Source organism: Polypterus senegalus, chromosome 8 (assembly GCF_016835505.1).
Source record: "Polypterus senegalus isolate Bchr_013 chromosome 8, ASM1683550v1, whole genome shotgun sequence".
Taxonomy (NCBI): Eukaryota; Metazoa; Chordata; class Cladistia; order Polypteriformes; family Polypteridae; genus Polypterus; species Polypterus senegalus.
In genome coordinates, this window is record NC_053161.1 from 502943 (window position 1) to 522472 (window position 19530).

The 19530-nt window shown below is 37.4% G+C and overlaps 1 protein-coding gene across 1 annotated transcript in view; it reads left to right on the plus strand.

The window, feature by feature from the left end:
- Nucleotides 1-19530, plus strand: part of erc1b (ELKS/RAB6-interacting/CAST family member 1b) — a 559966-nt gene that overhangs the window by 448510 nt on the left and 91926 nt on the right. The window lies entirely within an intron of this gene.

Here is a 19530-nt window from a genome sequence, read left to right on the forward strand (position 1 = left end):
TTACTATAATAATTAGCTTCAGTTTAGGTACCAATCAGCGACCGATATTTGGGAAAAATCAAGAGATGCATTTTTTTTTATTGTTTTTAAACTCAAATTTATATTTTAATGGCTTTTTTTTTTTGTTTATTTCTGTTTTTGCAAAAAAAAATTTTCATCTAGCGCCTTTTGAAACAAATTATTGTTAATATGTTAGCAGAGAATAATGTTGATTTATGAAATTCACTAAAACGTCTTTCGCAGTGAATATGCTGTGTTCAGCAGTGTCCTTTTTTAAATAACATTTTCTTGGAAATTAGCTTAGACAAGTGGGTTGGCACCCTGCCCAGGATTGGTTCCTGCCTTGTGCCCTGTGTTGGCTGGGATTGGCTCCAGTAGACCCCCATGACCCTGTATTCGGATTCAGCGGGTTTGAAAATGGATGGATGGATTAGCTTAGACAAATATTTTTATCACGACACCCCATGATGCTTTACAAGGCTAGGTTGACATCACAGAGCTGAAAGAATCATCTTCAGAACTCTAATGCATGCATACTGCAAGCGTACTCCAGCTAACATTTTAGGGTGCTGTGATTTCACTATCCCTGCACTACTCCATCTGGCTTTAGAACCCACACGCTTTCAGTAGAAAACAGAGAGCCCACAGTATTTTCATTTGAGGGGTACATTTACATTATGTGGTGCGGCGGGATGAGTATTATTAGTACTGCTGCCAAATGTACAGCATAATACTCATCCCGTCGCACCACATTGCTACTTTCATATGCTGGCTGAATGTATACACAATTAGTCATGTAGTTAGTGATGATTCAAAACAAACCGTACTGGAGCCCTCCCTGTTCCACTATGTGAATCAAAAAAACACATGAGACCCTATGAAATAATATTAATAATACCAAAGATTTATTACTGTTTACAGGGCTTTTCTTGATGGAAGGGCTTGATGGAAGAAAAATGTGCAAAGGATTTGCACATATAGATTGTAAGTGGGCAACAAGACAACACAAAACTTCAAAAAATGCTACATGACATAGCCAATAAGTGTTCCAAAGTGTGGAGCTCAGTGATCTATTTTTTTTTTTTTTTAAATACTTGTTTTTAGTTTGTGGCCATTTGTTGTATTTTGTTTGGGGCTATCATTCTGTCTACATCTTTTGTTGATTGAGGCATGGTTGGGCAATGGTTAGCACTGCTGCCTCACAGCTCAGGCCACATTTTTGGCCACAATTATTGGGCCAGCATTGTCAGCAGACACATCCTTAGCCCTCATGGACACTTATAAGACAATTGCACCATTATATTTTTCTCAAAACTACAGTAGTTCAGTTTCTGCTTGCCTATTGACTTTGATACAGTTTGCAATGTTTTTGAAAATTGTTGAGTTTTTGCTGAAGTCACATTGAAGCAAACTCAGTGGGGTTCACTCAGCAATAGTGGAGAACTGTCTCACCACTTCCATTACATATTTGTTCAAATGCTATGTTTCTTGCAAGACAAGCCCATAGTTTTTAGTATAACTGTTCATCTTTTAACAAGAGCATTAATCAAGACTGGGGATGGCGCCAGTGAGTCCCTGGGTACCCTCTCTTATACTGGGGCAATTTGGAGCTGCTTGTTAAAGTGACATTGGTGTATTTGGGACGAGGAAATAAATTTTGGGTTCACAGCATCAGAGAAGGAAAATATGCAAACTTCAGTCTGAATCTCAAACCCACTCTTCTGGAGTTTAAGACAGCACTGCTAGCAATGCTGCTAGTTTTTAACTTCTCAAATAAATACCCCTGGCTTTATTAAAAGTACCTTAGGAAAGTTCGTTAAAACTTAACACAAAGAGTTATGTTTTATATTTTAAACTAGCTGAGTTATTCAGCATGGGTGATAAAGTAAAAATGTGGGTATATAAAAAGTATAGTAATTAAGAATGATACATTATAAAGCTCCTCCTATCAAACCTGCTCAGGATTATGCAAGCTTGGAAAATGGTGTGGTATGATACATTATAAAACTTAATTACCCTTAAATTTATTGCATTGAGTACATAACTTTAATAGTATTTGAAAACTTCCAAAAGCCTATCCACTACACCACACTACCTACCAATAATATTAGCCCTTGGTTTAAAAAAAAGAATGCAAATATTGTATATAGAAAAGCACTTAGTAGTTACATAGTATGTCTGATACATCCAATTAACCGACAACACTGTCTTACAAAATTTCCCAGGCAAAGCTGGGTAACGCAGGTAATACATATATGCATTATATATATTTGCTTCCTAACATTTGAAAAAAATTAAGAGAATATGTGATCCAATACCAGTTTACCAAATGAACAGTTATCACCGGTGATTTGATTTCATCATTATTATTTTAATACAATGGCAACATTTGTGGCATATTTATTTTAATGGTAATTCAGCTGCTTGGTTCAAATGAAATGTGGATGCTGTGGCACCTGTGTTTAACTTATTGTAAAAAGGTCCCAGAGTGTATGCAGAGATTTCTTCCTATTCCATTAAATTGTGAGTACCTTTGTTGAAAGGGGGCAGTAGTACAAGAGACAAAGACACACAAAAGAGTGTCTAATAAGGACCAGATGTGAATCACAGGCATGCCAGTCAAAATTGTTTTCCTGTCCTAAATCCTGTTGCAGGGGCCTTCTACTGCCTTTCATATGCATGCACAAAGATATTTTCTGAGCCAGTAAATACTTTTAGTATTTGGAAATTATAATAGATCCTGATGACAACTTCAATTCTTTAACCACAACACCAACAACATTTCTTTATTAACTGGGTACATGAGTGAGTACTTAGTGTTTCAGATGACAAAAATGAAAAGTCACACATCATTAGGTGAGTTTTAAATTTAGTGAAATGTAATATGGAGCCTATTAGCTTGACTTATTGACAAATGTAGCGCCTTCATTAGGACTTCTTTTTAAATTATTGTCATTTTAAGCAGCTTACCTAAAGTAATTTTTGAAGAATCCCACAAGAAAAATTATTAATGGTTATAATGGCCATGGCCTATGTGAATCTCAACAGTTGACCCAGAGAGAGTGAAATTTATGTTTTGTATGAGAAGCACTGAATAACCTGAGAGGTTAAGGGAAAGGGGAAGGTGGAAAGGGTGCTTGAATATTTGTTCCGCAGGCCAAAGCTACTTGAAGTTGGTGGACTCCCAGAGAGATCCCCTCTGCAAAATAACTTTTCAGATGGCTGTTAAGGTCTTTCTTGGATTTACGTTCATCTGTACAGCTTATAACTCATCCACTAAACCCAAAGCGTGACTTACACTGGGATTCATCCCGTTTCTTTAATAAGAAACAGATCCACTTTTGACTTAGGTTTTTTATCTTTAGTAGCTGTTGATTAATGTAGCAGTAACATGGAATCATTTTTTTAATAAAAATAATATACAGTTCTTTCATTAATGGTACAATAATTAAAAGTCATAGTATAGTCTTAATTAGATGTAATTTTTATTAATTAGCAATGATTAGTAATATTTTAATTAACTATTAAAAACAGATTGTGAAGAATTATTCTTTCATGTTTGTCTTTACAATATAGTATAGGTCAGGTTGGGAAGCATGCACTAGTACAATGCATTGCCGCACCCACCACACAATGAAATAGCCCAGTCCTACCCCCTGAAAAGGACCATCTATCTGCCGCAGCCAGGTGTCATTTGGTCATCCCTTTGGTCTGCTCCAACCGCTCAGGTCCTGAACAATGAGGATCCTGTGAGCGAGATCACAGTCAGGGAATCGTACTGTAACTGACGCTCCCCCACAAAGCAGATAATGTGCCTCATTTGGGACTCTGTGAGCTGCCGCTTGTTTGCCAAAGTCAAACCAGTGTTACCCAAGGATTTTCCGAAGAGACACAGTATTGAAGGCTTGGACCTTTTTCCTTTTGCAAAGATATTGGGAGCGCCACACACCCCTTTTTAGCAACCCCACCCCCATGTATGTCTACTGACTTCATACAAAGAGTCACCAGAGACATGAATGTCGCTGCCGAGGTAAGTAAACCTCTCGACAAGGTTGACACTCTCTCCACAATGCCCAAGAGGTCATTAAATGCCTGGATCTTAGTTTTCTGTCCAGGACACGCAGAAGCCCAGACACTCAAGACTCTTCGCTCAGTGTCTCAAGAGCCCTGATCACAGCCTCCATTGACTCTGCGAAGATCACAACATTGTCAGCAAAGTCAATTTCAGTGAATCTTTCATCTCCAACACATACCCCACAACCTCTGGACCCTATGACCTTGCCCAACACCCAGTCAATGCAAGCACTGTACAGAGTAGAAGTAAGTAAACACCCCTGATGAACCCCTGAATCAGCTTGGAAAAACACAGAGATTCTGCCTCATAGTACCGGGGAACAGGCCAGCCATGATATCCAGCAGCTTTTTTGGGGGTTCGGGGGGGTTGGGGGTGGTCTGTGGATCCTGTGAAGTCTCAGGATGTCCCACAGGAGAGCTTGATCAATTGAGTTGAATGCCTTACAAAAGTCGACAAAGGCTGACAGGAATCAATGCCAATCTTTACATTTGCACTTCATGAGAATCTTCATTACCAGGATGAGGTTGATAGCAGACTTCTTAGGTGTAAAAGCAGACTGCTCCATTCGCTGGTAGGTGAGAAAATGATCACGGATCCTATTGAGGATGACCCTAGCAAGGACCTTACCTGGCACCAAGAGTAGTGTTATCCCCATGTAGTTGGCACAATCCAGGCGATTACCCTCTTCTTTCCAGATAGGGATGACATGTTCCATTTTCCAGTCAGTTGGGATGATACTCATCTTCCAAATTGAAAGAAAGATTGCTTGCAATGCAAGGATGACAGCCTTACCACCAGCCTGGAGAAGTTCACCCTGGATACCACAGATCCCTGCAGTCCTCCCTACTCTGAGTTTGTCATCACCTGTGCAATCTCAGTGAGACTGGGTGGTTCACAGCAAATTGGAGGATCGGCCTCAAGAACCGTGAACCCAGAGATGTGTAATGTCCTTGCCGGAGGAATAGCTCCTCAAAGTAGCCAGCGCAAAGGGTCACAATTTCAGCATTCAGCAGCCACACTAAGCATGGAAAACAGAAAGAAGAGCAGATAATTGTCCGAGGACTTGAGAACAAAAATTGTGGAAAAATATCAACAATATCAAGGCTACAAGTCCATCTCCAGAGATCTTCATGTTCCTTTGTCCACTGTGCGCAACATAATCAGGAAGTTCACAACACATGGCACTGTAGCTAATCTCCCTGGACGTGGACTGAAGAGAAAAATTGCTAAAAGACTGCAACGAAGGATAGTCCAAATGGTGGATAAATAGCCCTAATCAACTTCAAAACATATTCAAGCTGTTCTGCAGACTCAGGGTTGCAGCAGTGTCAGCTTGAACTATCCGTCGACATCTGAATGAAATGAAATGCTATGGCAGGAAAGCCAGGAGGACCTAACTGCTGACACAGAAACATAAAAAAGCCAATCTGGAGTTTGCCAAAATGTACTTCAGGAAGCCAAAATCCTTCGGGGCGAACATCTTGTGGACAGATGAGACCAAATTAGAGCTTTTTGGTAAAGCTCATCATTCTACTGTTTACAGAAAACGGAATGAGGCCTATGAAGAAAAGAACACAGTACCTACAGTCAAACATGGTGGAGGTTCTAAGATGTTTTGGGGATATTTTGCTGCCTCTGGCACTGGATGCCTTGACTGTGTGGAAGACATCATGAAATCTGAAGACTACCAAAAGATATTGGGGCGCAATGTAGGGCCCAGTGTCAGAAAGCTGGGTCTGCGTCAGAGGTCATGGGGTTCCAGCAGGACAATGACCACAAACATATACCTCTAAAAGCACCCAGAAATGGTTGAAGACAAAGCGCTGGAGAGTTCTGAAGTGGCCAGCAATGAGTCCGGATCTAAATCCGATTAAACACTTATGGAGAGATCTCAGAATTGCTGTTGGGGGAAGGCGCCTTCAAATCTGAGAGACCTTGAGCAAGCTTGTTGATGGTTATAGGGAGCGCTTGATTTCAGTTATTTTTTCCAAAGGACATGCAGCCAAATATTAAGTTGAGGGTGCCAATAATTTTGTCTAGCCCAGTTTTTGAGTTTTGTGTGAAATGAAGTCAGATTTGGCTTTTTTCTCTGTTTTTTGTGGTGTTCCAATGCACATAAAGGAAATAAACAAGTGTATACCAAAACATTTGTAATTGCAACAATTTTCTGGGAGAAATGGTGCATTTTCTGAGAAAAGTCCAGGGGTGCCGATAATTTTGGCCATGACTGTATTTGTGAATGTACCCTGCACTACCCTGGGCACAGTTTTTGGCTGCTATTTCTGTTGCACCTGAACCTTCTCTGGTCCCCTGCACCTGTGAAATGAATTAAGCAGACCCAGAAATGGATGAAATAGTTCTGTAAAAAGATAGATGCTTTTAAGCCTTTCTTAAGGAAAAATAGTCAGAGGACGAACATCACTATTATGGTAAAATATACAGTGCCTTCCTGACTGCCGCAGACTTCTTAAAGTAACATGAGAGAACAAGAGAGTATTCTTTTGCATATTTTAGTAAATAGCATAAGGGCATTTCAGTTTGTGAAACATAAAAAGACAAAGTTCAAGATTCTATAGGCAAGAGTAGTATTGGTCCAGATTGTTAATATATCCATTATACAGGTATTTATACATCATTTTATTTTCCTCCTGATTAAATTGCATACTGTAAATTACTGGATTTTTTTATATTTTACCTGTAGATGGTATTTACTAATTTTATATGTTGTATTAATTGCAGAAGCATTCATCTTTCATGTGTATAAATAATGTTTACCTAAGGGAGCAAATGAACTTTTTATATATCACCCACAAAAAAAAAAGAAACGTACAAAGCTGCAGGTTTACACTATAAATACTCTAAATCAGGCTGAGCAAGATGTATGTTATGGTATTCTGAACTTCTTAAAGGACATTGATAAAAATGGAAATCAAATGCACATAGATCACAATCCAATTTAGTTTTGATGTGTTAGAAGTAAAGATCAGTATATCTGTTTTATCAAACAGTCATTTCAGATTTGCCCTTTCTGTTTTGGAATCCCTCTGAAGAACGTGTCCCCTTTTTGACACTCTGGGTACTTGTTACATGAGGGTACCTTGGGAACAGCTGGAATCCAACTTCAGCCTAGTCCAGGGTAAAATGTATTCCTTTTTTCTGCAGCCCATGCATATCATTTATGTGAGTTACTTAGTGTAATGGCAGATTTATAGTATAAACTGTTAACCATGTATAGCATCAATCTCTTAAAGCTTAACAGGTTAAAGAAAATCAACCACGAGTCTGAGTGCTTGGCTTCAAGTTAGCTTTGAATTCTTCAGTTAAGATTGCTCAACTGCATTTTGAAATAGAAGTAAAGTAAATCTTGAAGAGAGTCATGTGCTGCAAGTGAGCACTTAGTTTTTTATTAATAACTTCATTGCGTGTAAGTCGTATTTACTAGTTCTGTCCTGGTTTGTGGATGCTTGCTTGCAAACTGTTTGTCCTTTCTGAGTTACAAACTGACATCCTGTTAAACCTTTGAGGTCATCATTGATCTTTACATTGTTCTCATTAAAATAACTGGCATCAAAGGAAGACTGGTGAATTCCATTAGTATTTGTTCAACTGTGAATATATGCACTGGAGTCAATTATGCTTTTATTATATTGTTTTTATGATCACTCAATGAGTGCTGAACTTGATCATATTATTTCATTGGTTGTCCTGTTTTCATTATAGAATGATATGACTGCCACCAATAAGACTATAGATGGTGTAATTTAGTGGATACTTTTTCAAAAGTTTCTAAAACATTACTTGTATTTCACACATTCTAAGCTGACAGTCCATATGGATGACATAGCATGATCATTACCCTGAACTGAGGACACTGTATGCAACAATTTAATTAACAAAAATACTGTAAATTATACAGGATGCCCCTGTTCCACAAATGACCTCATTAAATAAATCAGTTCATTTTTATTTATAAAATACCCTTTTGATTTAAGAGCAAAGATAATTGTAAATATTTCTAAATAGTTCTGTCTATCAATGTCTGACCATATTTAACCCAAAGGAATATTTAATTTTAGTACTAAAACTTTTCAAGCATATAGTGTGGTGCATTTGTCCACTGCCAGCTTTTTATTACTATGGTTTATCCTATGTGAAATACAAGCAGTCAGCATGTATTTGTCTTCGAAGAAGCTACATTTCACCTTTTTCCTCGTCAATCAGTCCAAAGAAGCAAGCCATCTTGGTATTTATTTTTTAAGCGGGTGGAAGCAGTCAGACCCATATAAACTGTGTCTCTCGGTTTTCCATGAAATCACACTCCTCACTGGTTCTCTTGCAAGCCTCTAGCCGCCTTCCTGTTTATTTTTTTATTTCAATATTTTATAGTGCTTGTTTTGGCCTCATAGCCATTAAAGAGGCTAATTGCAGAGGGTTCAAATTATAGCTATTCTTTTTTTTATTATATATAATACAGATTCCTTTGCTCTTACAAAAATAAGACGTTTCAGTAACCCAAAATGCTCTTCTGGCTATGTTAATGCTGAATGCTTATTTTTTTCCAAAAACAAATGTTAGACAAAAGAATGGAGCTCTTTGTGAGAGAGATTCATAACTTATTAGTAAAATGCAAAAGTTAATGTTGAATTTATTTAATTTTAGTGGAAATACAGCAAAGTAAACCAACCAGTATTTGGGAGGACAAACTGAAGCAGCACTTATCTATTATATAGTGCCTCTCATATCTATCTATCTGGTCATTCCAGATGCTCTCATGGTCCTCATCATAGTGCCAATGCATATATTGGCCTGTCCAGTACCAGACCCATAGGGCTAATCTAGGCTAAAATGTGCTATACCCTTTCCTCCATGCTGCCCAATCTGATGCCAGCATTCCCATTTCTACTGTGCACCAAAACTTCAGTCCGTGACAACCACGTTCCCTTTATTCTTCACATAATATTCCCTATAGACGTGGAAAGGAACAGGTGCACCTGCCACCCAAATTTTGTACTACACTAGTTCCTAAATTGCCCAATCCTGTGCCAGCTTGCCCAGTTCCCCATTCAGTGAAAACTCACACCATAATGTCTGCACCCCCACCTCCGTAATCTTCCAATAATGTGTACTTCCATCTGTCCATAACATAAGTCCAATCCAAATCTTATTCTGCCTCTGCTAATAGAGTGCCCAGTCCTTGACCATTTCCACTGTATGTCATAAATTCACATCATACAATAACTGGTTCTCTGATTTTTCTGAAGTCTTGCATCCCAGTTTGTCTTTTAACACAGCCATAGAGTCATTACCCCACTAATTTTATTATACACTTGCTGCCAGTCTGCCAAGTCCTGTGCAAGTTTGCCAGGCTTATCTCACGTGGGCACAAATTCATATTGTAAGATCACATCCTTAAACATAACCAACCCCCTCAACCTGTTTTGCACTACACCCACAGGACAAATCCAAACCTAAGTCTTACTCTGTCTTTATGATCAGGATACCTATGTTTCCTTGAACATAAATGTTACCCTCCTTTCTTTCAGGCCTGAACATTTTACAATTACTTTCTGATTGAATTGAGTCATTACACTAAGCCTGCCAAAAAATATCCTAATACTGTTGTGTATATCAGTGCTTCCCAACCTTTTTATTTTGTGGCATACTTTTTGTAACTCAGAACATCCCAAGGCACACCACTATCTTATTAACCACAAATACATTCTATCTGAAACAGGTGCTCAACTGCCCGAAGTGGCAGGACTACTGGAGGAGCCAGTAAAAAAGCAGCTCTGAGATCAGCATTCACAGACAAGGCACTTAGTGATCTGTTTGGTGGCATCTTCAAGCTGTTTTGCCTTTTTGTCTGCCCCTCTCTGCCTTTGATTTCTGAAGTTATACTTGAAGTTGCTAACTCATCTGTGGTTACTTTAATGGTGGGTGTGAACTGTGAACCATTGACGTGAACTTGAAATAGTGTGTTGACGATTGTCCTGTTACATGTCTCTCTTATTAAAAAAAAAAAACTTGTGATGATGCGTAATCTTTGGAAGAGAGAGAAGAGCCAGAGAGATGCTTTTACGTCCTGCGACACCGTCAAGTCATGTCATACTTAGAAAGTAATAATCAGCCCGGAACAAATGAGCCACAAAGGCCAGTCAATCAGTCTCTAACCCCACAAAAGCGTTGGAGAGAAAAGAATGCAAAAAACAAGGCATGCAAATTCTGAATATACGGAAAGTAATAATAAGCCCAGAACAAGTGGAATAGCACACCTCACAGGTCCAGTCGGGCACAGAAATAAAACACAGAGTAAAAGACAAAGTACAACTTCATAAAGACGTTCAAACACGTTGGCGCGATACACATGAAGAGCAGGTTAGAGATTATGAAAGCACTGGAATTCAAAAGGATAAAATAAAGGCGCAATATACATGTAGAGCAAGTTAAAAAATATAAAAGTAGTAAAATTCGCAAGTATCAATAACAAGAGAGTAAAGATCGCATTAGCGCTAACAAATGGAAATTATTACTCGGTGAAATAGCGGAACAGCAAAAACAGATTGAATATATGGACATAAGTGATACGTCAGAAGTATGTAGATATTATAAGGCTTTAACGTTTAATTCGGAAACTTGTAGATTGTCAAATTCATGTTGCCATCACGGAAAAGTACTGTTACTTCCCAATGAAGAGGTGTATCCGTGTGAATTAAAAGATTTGTTGTTTGGTGAACGTGAAATCCACAAACACTACAGGCAAAATATACATGTCTGCAATAACCTTTGAGCGTTTGCATCATTCAATGCACAAAACACAGATTTACACAATAATGGACCATACGATATGGGAATCTGTGGCCCTGCAACAATTACAGCTATGACAAGTTTAATTTAAAAGAAGCCACAATTTGGACAGGTGTATATTTATGATCACAGAGAAGCGATGCAACATAGAATCGAAAGAGTTAAACAATCAGACGTAACAGGAATTATACAGCCAATACTGGATACAAATCCATACGTCCAACAGTATTGCACTTATATCTGCAAAACACGGACAAATAAATGTTCTTGGATTTCTATACGAATCTGAAAGATCAAGGTCACATTTATAATAAACCAACATGTGACGAACTGTCAGTGATAGTAATTTCGAAAGACGGCGATATCAAAGACAGAGTAGATATTCGAGTATATCCAAAGGCAAAGCACGATTCGTCATTTTTGTCAAATACATCACCACATTCAGATCCTTTACTCTTTCCTTTGCTTTTCCCAGATGGCAAAACAGGATGGATGTACAATGTGAAACAAAAGCATTCTTCTAAACAAATATCACAATAATATTTTAGGTCAAAAATTAGCGATACAATCCAATGTATTAAACCCACTTCTGCCATCTCAACATCTATCACAACATTACATTATTAATGCGTATCTAAAAGTCCAAATCCAGCAAAACTTAGAACGGAGCATATTCAGGGGCTCATTGATCAAGAACAAAATTCAGATATCAGTAGTTCAGAAAAATTCAAGATAGGTAAAGCAGTAATATTACCATCATCATATCAATGTAGTCCATGAGCATTGCAACAGTTACATCGTGATGACAGTTATATCATGATGCAATGGCAATAACCAGAACTATCGGTCGGCCAGATTTATTTATTACAATGACGTGCAATCCACAATGGCCAGCAATACGCAGATTCTTGAGAACAATGCCACCAGCTGCAATGGCTCTGGATATTTTTTTTTTATTAAATGAAGCAGAAACGGTGTTTGGTCACAGTGAATCATACATTTACACAGTCAAATTTCAAAAACAGTGTTTGTCTGTGCTGAAATTCCAAACCGAGAAACCTATCCTAAATAATCTACCAGTAGTCAAGAAAGGAGGCCGACAGCAGATTTATGATGCATGTCTAAAGAGTGGGCCTTTATTGTCCTTGTTACAACAATTCAAATTAAAAAAAATATATGCGAGCAAATTAAAATTCGGATGATTTCACCAACTGGCCGCTAGACATTGGAAACTTTCAAATTCAAAATCTACCAATAAGTGAAGTCTTATTAGAGAATGAAACAATATTCACTCACGGCAAGGTATACAGTATGTTGCATTATAATAATAATTCATTACATTTATATAGCACTTTTCTCAGTATTCAAAGCGCTATCCACACAGGGAGGAACCGCAAAGCGAACCCACAATCTTCCACAGTCTCCTTACTGCAAAGCAGCAGCACTACCACTGCGCCACCTGTGAGGACAATGTCAATGTAAGACCAAGCAAGGAATCAAAATTCAATTCGATCTTGAAGAAAAGTTAATTCCAAATATTGTTTTTACTGAGGTTTTAAAATAGAAGTGAAAATAATGCATATGTAACAATTACAAGGAAAAAAAAAATATTTCCAGGGGTTGGCAAGTGAACCGAGCAGGGGGTGGAGCCCCCTAGTTGAAATATAAAAAAAAACTAAAACAATGCTAATTCACTGCCAATGAATGTGGGTGTGTCCAGTGCACAGAGAGCTGTGTCCCCACAAAAATTTGAAAGCAACCAATTAAAGGGCAGCCTCAAGTCACCTGCTTGCCAAAAGATCATACATTCTCATTTGGCCCACACCCTTCACTCGGGAAATATAGGTATTCACGCAGAAATTAACCAAGTATAAGTCAGAACAAATTTTTAATGGATGTTGACATTATTATTATTATTTCATGATTATTTCACATTACTTCATTTAAGTAGAGTTTTTAAACTATTTGGTTGAATATTTGAATGTGTATTGCTCAAACATGACAATCTGAGGTCTACCAGCCTGAGCCAGCATATTGAACGTGTTGCAGTATCTGCTTGCCATCTGAGGTTTGTGGGTAGTTATACCGTGCAGCCCATCTAAGTACAGCATGTCAATCTGGTCATCTAACGGGCTTTGGCTGACACAGACTCTCCAATTACGGTGTCATGCAAGTCTTTTCTTTGGAATGTGGGAGGAAATCTGCATGGGGAGAAAACTGTAACTTTGAATTTTAACCATTTTTTGTTCCATTTAAATAAATTCACATACAACCCTCACACCTATCTAATAAATATACAGTAAAGTCACTGATAGAGTAGAAAAACTTATTTTAACAGTACTGCTGAAATGACATATTATTACTGATACTTTTATAAACTATATCTAGTATTGGTGCAGGCAAGAAGATTAGAAAGACAGCCGTTCATACATGTCACATTCTAGCTCCCTTCTGTTATGTTTATAATAAAGTTGTTACATTAGTTTTTTTTAATTATGTTAGTATGCAAAAACAGCACACTTTGTGGATCAAAAAGTGATTGATTATCAATTATATGTGCTGGGCAAACTAAAACAGTGTTAGGTGACCTCGAAGGGGCTCTAGCTGTGTAGATTCAGGTGACTGGAAGATCAGTTTGTCAACATCATTAAAATTACATCTTCTATCAACTAATCATAAAATTATTGAAAATTTTTGCATGCTAGCCACTTTGCAGATCTGCCGCTTGTGTATGGGGAAGCGGATGTACAATTTAAGTGGATTATTTTCATGGGAATTGTTACATATGCATAATAGACCTAACTATTTTACATTACAGCAAGTAATTAACCATAGTAAAACATAATGAACTGAAAGAAAATTTTGTTTCATGTTGCGTTAGAGATATTTGTTCAGTTTGGTTTTGAAATTAACACGCAAATACTTTTTAACCTTACACTTTTATTGTAAAACTTCAGTAAAAACAATATTTTGAATACAACTAATCTAGTCCCATTGCACAGCCCATCACTCATACATAAATTACACAATAACATTACGATACATCCTTCTCTCAACAGTAATTTGGCCGGTGGAAGACTGGATGGTGTTAATGGTTGTAGATATTCTACGGGATATTGTAAGCTGATATTTTCATCTTCCGCACAATCACCACTAACTGTTTGAGCATAGTCTATTGATTTGCATTTAACCAATTTGCCATGCAACCAATTGACAATTTTCGCGTTAATTCGTTTGACTTCATCGTTTCTCAGTGCTAGGATTACCTATGTACTTATTTCTTCTGTTGAAAACCCTTCGGGATGAAATTCTTCATTAAGATTTGGACATAATAAGTCTTCTTTTATTGGGAACTTAAAGTGAGGAAAACATAAAAATTTGTAAGAGCTGAGAGCACAGGAACAAAAGCATTCACACGAATGAGAGGTTAGAGCACCGTGGGTGTTGGCCATTAACTGTAAATGGTTAAGATGGAGGGCGTGGCTTGAAAAAATCTCTTGACAATTGTCTTGTCTCACAGGACTTGAAAAAATCTCTTGGAAATAGTCTTGTCTCATCTTAAGATTTTATTTTATAATAGAGAGATTTATTTTGATCAGAATTTTGGGTGTTTAAGCGATCATTGCCAATAATTTAATTTCATGGCTTGTTAGTGCTTTAACTCTTCCATGTCAGGTCATTCTCATATCCTAGGTTCTTTTTCCCTTCTAAGGATATCATCCAAATGATTTGATGTCTAAAACGAATGAGGAATTCACAGTCCTTTACTTTTTTCTCTTCACATTTCTTCCAAGTATTTAATTAAACCAAATAGTGCCAAGACATACACACACAGATGTAAATGGAAACAAACTAAATTGAGAGAAGATGTTCTTTTCTCATTTGCATCCTATAACTAATATGGAGCAAATAAAACTGATAATATAGCTGTTAAAGACTAAAATAAGCAATAAGGGTTCAAAATATTAACAAACGAGACAACTAGAATAAGCAATAAGTGCTTCTTATTAAGCAATTGGGTTGGAACAAAAACCTGCAGCCACTGCAGCCCTCCAGGACCGACTTTGCCCACCCCTTGTTTTAAGCAGTTTTGCAGATACATTTTAAATTATGTGATGACAGGTTAATTTCCAATTAGGAATGTTAAAAATCAAGAAATCCGGATAAATGTTTTGCATTAAGAGTCAGAAATGTGTAAATGTTTAAAACTTTATGTCAAATTACAACAAATTTAAATGTGCAAATTTAATTTTCATGTACATTTTTTTTTCTTTCATATTCTGCTGAGCATTGGAAGGACACATGAACTACACTGTGCTTCTAGAATATCTGCTAGAATAGCAAAACGCTTGGCAGCTTATTTGTGTTTTATGCTGTTATAGGTGGTTGTTGCTTAAACGGCTGGTGGAGATTCAGATGTGCAGCTTGCTTTCTCTGCTTGTCTTCTGTTAGGATGCTTTTCTCGTTTTCCTGCTCTTGGCCTCTCGCTATATGCACTTTTTCTCTCACTTGCTCTGTACTATGGAAAACATGAAGTGGGTTATAAAGAAATTTGGCACATAAATATGATTCTGCTTTTTTTCTGTTTGTTTTAGCCAATTCAATCTATTTATAGGGGAGTAAAGCAAAACAAAATCTAAATTGTGGACATTGTGAACTTTATTCATCTAGATAAGAACTGTTCACAGACTACAACAGTTCTTAGGATGCATAAATGTTCACTTACTTCTCATATAGCAAATGCCGGTAAGTAAATGATCCATATAAGGAAGGGGCACATTTGTTGATCATTCTTTTCCTGAGTAATAATACATAATCTGAAATGGAGAAGCACTCCTGTGTGACACTCAAATGCATGTAAAACAGCAGTGACTATGTAGTGAAAGTGTAATGTTCAAATTACTCTATCAAGTACTAACATAACACAACACACAGCCGTGGGATCCTGAAAGCCTACCGAAATCTGCAACCGTGTTGCTTTTCCAGTACAAATAAATGGAGTGCCAGTTTAGGAACACTTCCAGTATTTATAAGTTCTTGAAATACACTTCATTGGCATATGTAAAATGAGAAAGACCAGAAAGAAAGAGGGCCAAAACCTGTTACACATGTGTCTGTCAGAGGTTGCTTTGTTATAGCACTTGATTTGATTTATAGAATCCTGCAATATGATAGTGAGGCTGTGTCAAAATCTTGTTTTCTCTGTACAGCACACTGTGATTGGGTTACTGGGTAGAAAGGGATTGGGTTTTGGTGCTAATCTTAACCCTCCATTTCCAAAATGGTTTTCAATCTCAAATTGGCTAAATGTTTAAACAGAATTTATTCACATCCCTACTTTTAGTGGTTACAGTTTAAAATGAAAACATGTTTACAGAAGAGCAGGAATTCTTTTTTTTTTAATTGATTATTATCTACATATTTTAATTCATTGTAATTAACTTTGAAGCACATGTGGTTATTACCTAAATAACAGTAACAGGCGCTTGCCAACACAATGTGACTTGGTGCTTAGATTAATTATGCATGCAACAATGGCAAATAAAGGAAAGCCTTTCAGAATTATGACAATTGAATTTGTTTCTGTGGCTCTTGAATTATAAAAAATAGATGTGTCAAGTAGCTCCTTAACAGGTTTCTGTTGTGTATATGGGATGGCAGCCTTCCTGCCTTAAGAGTAAAAAGACCAGATCCAGCTGTGAATACAAACAGAAATTAAAATAAGCACTTGGCTTGAACCGCCTGCTCATTCCTCTTTCTGCTAACAGTTACACACCTGCACTGCGACTCCCTCTAGGTGTAGACCTGATTCACTTCACTCATCACAACCACAGATCTGCCCTTTGCCCTGTGCCATAATTCACATGTTGCCTTGCTTCAGGGTTTACATTTTACAAAGCTATTTCAAAGTTGGCAACTTCACTAGGGCAGGCCCTCCTATTGTATTAGGTATGTCAGCTATTAAATTTATGTTTCTATGTGTAATCCCTGCTGAGTACTTTTTTCATTAGGCTCAAAATTTGCCTCCTGGATTTATTTGGATCAAATTTACATTTTCCCCTTCCAAATCACTTATGTATATAATAATAATTCAGACTAGACATATTTTATTTTAAATTCTGCATATATTGTACTTTAGGCTCTGTTTTTCATATTTGAAATATCCATTCATCAATTTACTAAGCCAACTTTTTTCTGGTCAGGTTCGAAGGCTGCCATAGCCAATAACAGCAGAAACATGAACACTGCAGTAATCTACCTGGTTGGTATCCCAGTCCATGATTGAACCCACACTTATTCATACCAAACAAATTTAGAGTTGCCAAGGCAAATGACAGTATGTCTATGGGCTATTCAAGAAAATCAGTGTCCCCAGAGAAAGCAATCTTAACACTAGAATTACCAGAGCCTACGAAAAAACTCATAGATCCGTCCCACCTTAAATCGCTTCTTAAAACCGTTCTCACCTCTCCGCCAGCGTCTTTTGTTAATCTAAATGTGCTGCTAAAAATCAGGCTGCAAGTAGCCGGCTATTCCATCCCCCCACCGACTTAGAATGTGCACAAACTTCTCCCAGCTCATGCCTTGATTGATTATCTGGGAGTGAAGTGGAGTTTTAGAGTGGAAATAATAGATCATTATTTGGAATACACGCATTTCACGTGTGTTCCGTTTCTACAGTAATCCGTGTAAACATATTTTTAAAACAAACGTTTTTCATATTGTAGTAGTAAATGACAAAATGTAAGCATAAACTATATAATGTATGAAGCCTGAAGTCCAAATATCAAACACTTTCACAAAAGGTACAAATATAACAGAACAAGTATGCTTTTATTCAAAAATATAACTGCAGAAAAAAGCCGCCTTAGCATGCCACATTGACAAATACTACAACTGCCACGGTAGCGAAATGGTATCAACTGCTGACTAGTAATCAAAAGGTCATGAGTTTGATCCCGCACGATTCAGTTTTGAGAAGTAAACTGCTCTTATTCTTACTATTTTAGAATAAAAACATGCATTTGATTTCAGTGTGTAACAACTAGTGTAATTTATGATACTTGTAAAGGTTAGTTTTTTTTTTTATTCACTTTTCATTCTCTCAGTCGTGTTCAGGATCCTTCCCTACCCCCATCTGAGAATGCTGTTTTCACATAAAGATGCGCTATAGCTCTGCAGCGTACTTGTGACTGCATTCTCGTACCAATGCTTGCGAACTGAAGTGCCTGCGTGCACTTTTTGTGGCATTACACTTCAATTTTTTTGAGCATGCCCGTGTCGCTCAAACACAGGAACATATGTTGGTGTACAAGTATAACAAAACAAGTGCACTTTTATTCTAGACTATAAGTGAAGAAAAAATAAAGCAAGTTACAGTAGGCGGTTGATACAACAGCTTGTGTGGTGCAATGCTAAGAACTGCTAATTTCCGATCAGTGCTATATAAAATCATCACATTCAAATATTAACAATTCCCACACACCCTTCCTACATTCACGACATATGTACTTGTTGCAGTGTACACATCTCTCTGTGCTATGGTTCCTATTACACTGAATGAGCACCTGACATTGTACTTTCTTCCCTATATAAATAACATTCGAGTATAGCGCGTCTCCAAATAAATCACATTCGAGTATAGCGCGTCTCCAAGTAAATCACATTCGAGCTATAGCGCGTCTCCAAATAAATCACATTTGAGTCATAGCGCGTCTTTATGTGAAAACAGCATTGTCAGATGGGTGGGGTCGTGAACGCGACTGAGAGAATGGAACTGAATTTAAAAAAAAGCTAACCTTTACAATTATCATGCATTTACACTGGCTCTTACAGACTGACTGAAATCAAATGTATGTTTTTATTCTAAAATTGTACAGTACATGCAATATTATTTGAAAACGAACAGCGTCAGATCGGGTTTCAATACACGCTGACGCTGTTACAGAAAAAGTCAGCTTATTCAGTGCAGCAGTTTCAACGCACAGTATATGCAATATTATTTGAAAATGTAAAAGTCTCGAACCTTTCATGAAAGTGTTTATTTGCTCTTTGGCTGTCAGGCTTCACACATTTTATAGTTTATGTCTACATTTTGTAACATTTATTACTAAAATATGAAAAAGTTTCTGTTTTAACATTGTGTTTACACAGATCACTGTAGAAACGGAACAGACATGAAATGCGTGTGTTCCAAATAACAATCTAGTATTTCCACTCTAAAACTCCACTTCACTCCCAGATAATTGAGGCATGAGCTTGGAGAAGTTTTTGCACGTTCTGAGTTGGTGGGGGGATGGAATAGCCAGCTACTTGCAGTTTGTTTTTATCAGCACATTTACAGGACAAAGGAGGCTGGCGGAGAGGTGAGAACGGTTTTAAGAAGCGATTTAAGGTGGGACGGATCTACAAGTTTTTTCATAGGCTCTGGTAATTCTAGTGTTAATAGTGGAAAACACCCTAGGAAGAAATCGAACCACCAAGACAGATGAGACTGAGAAGGGACTGTTATCCATAGTGTCATCATGTTGCCCTATAGATACAGTATATATTTAATCTGACCGTTTCATCACTGTACATTATTTTGCACTAAATCAAATCAGACAATTCCTTACTTGTAGCAATTTTACAACTTGTTCTCACAGAAACTC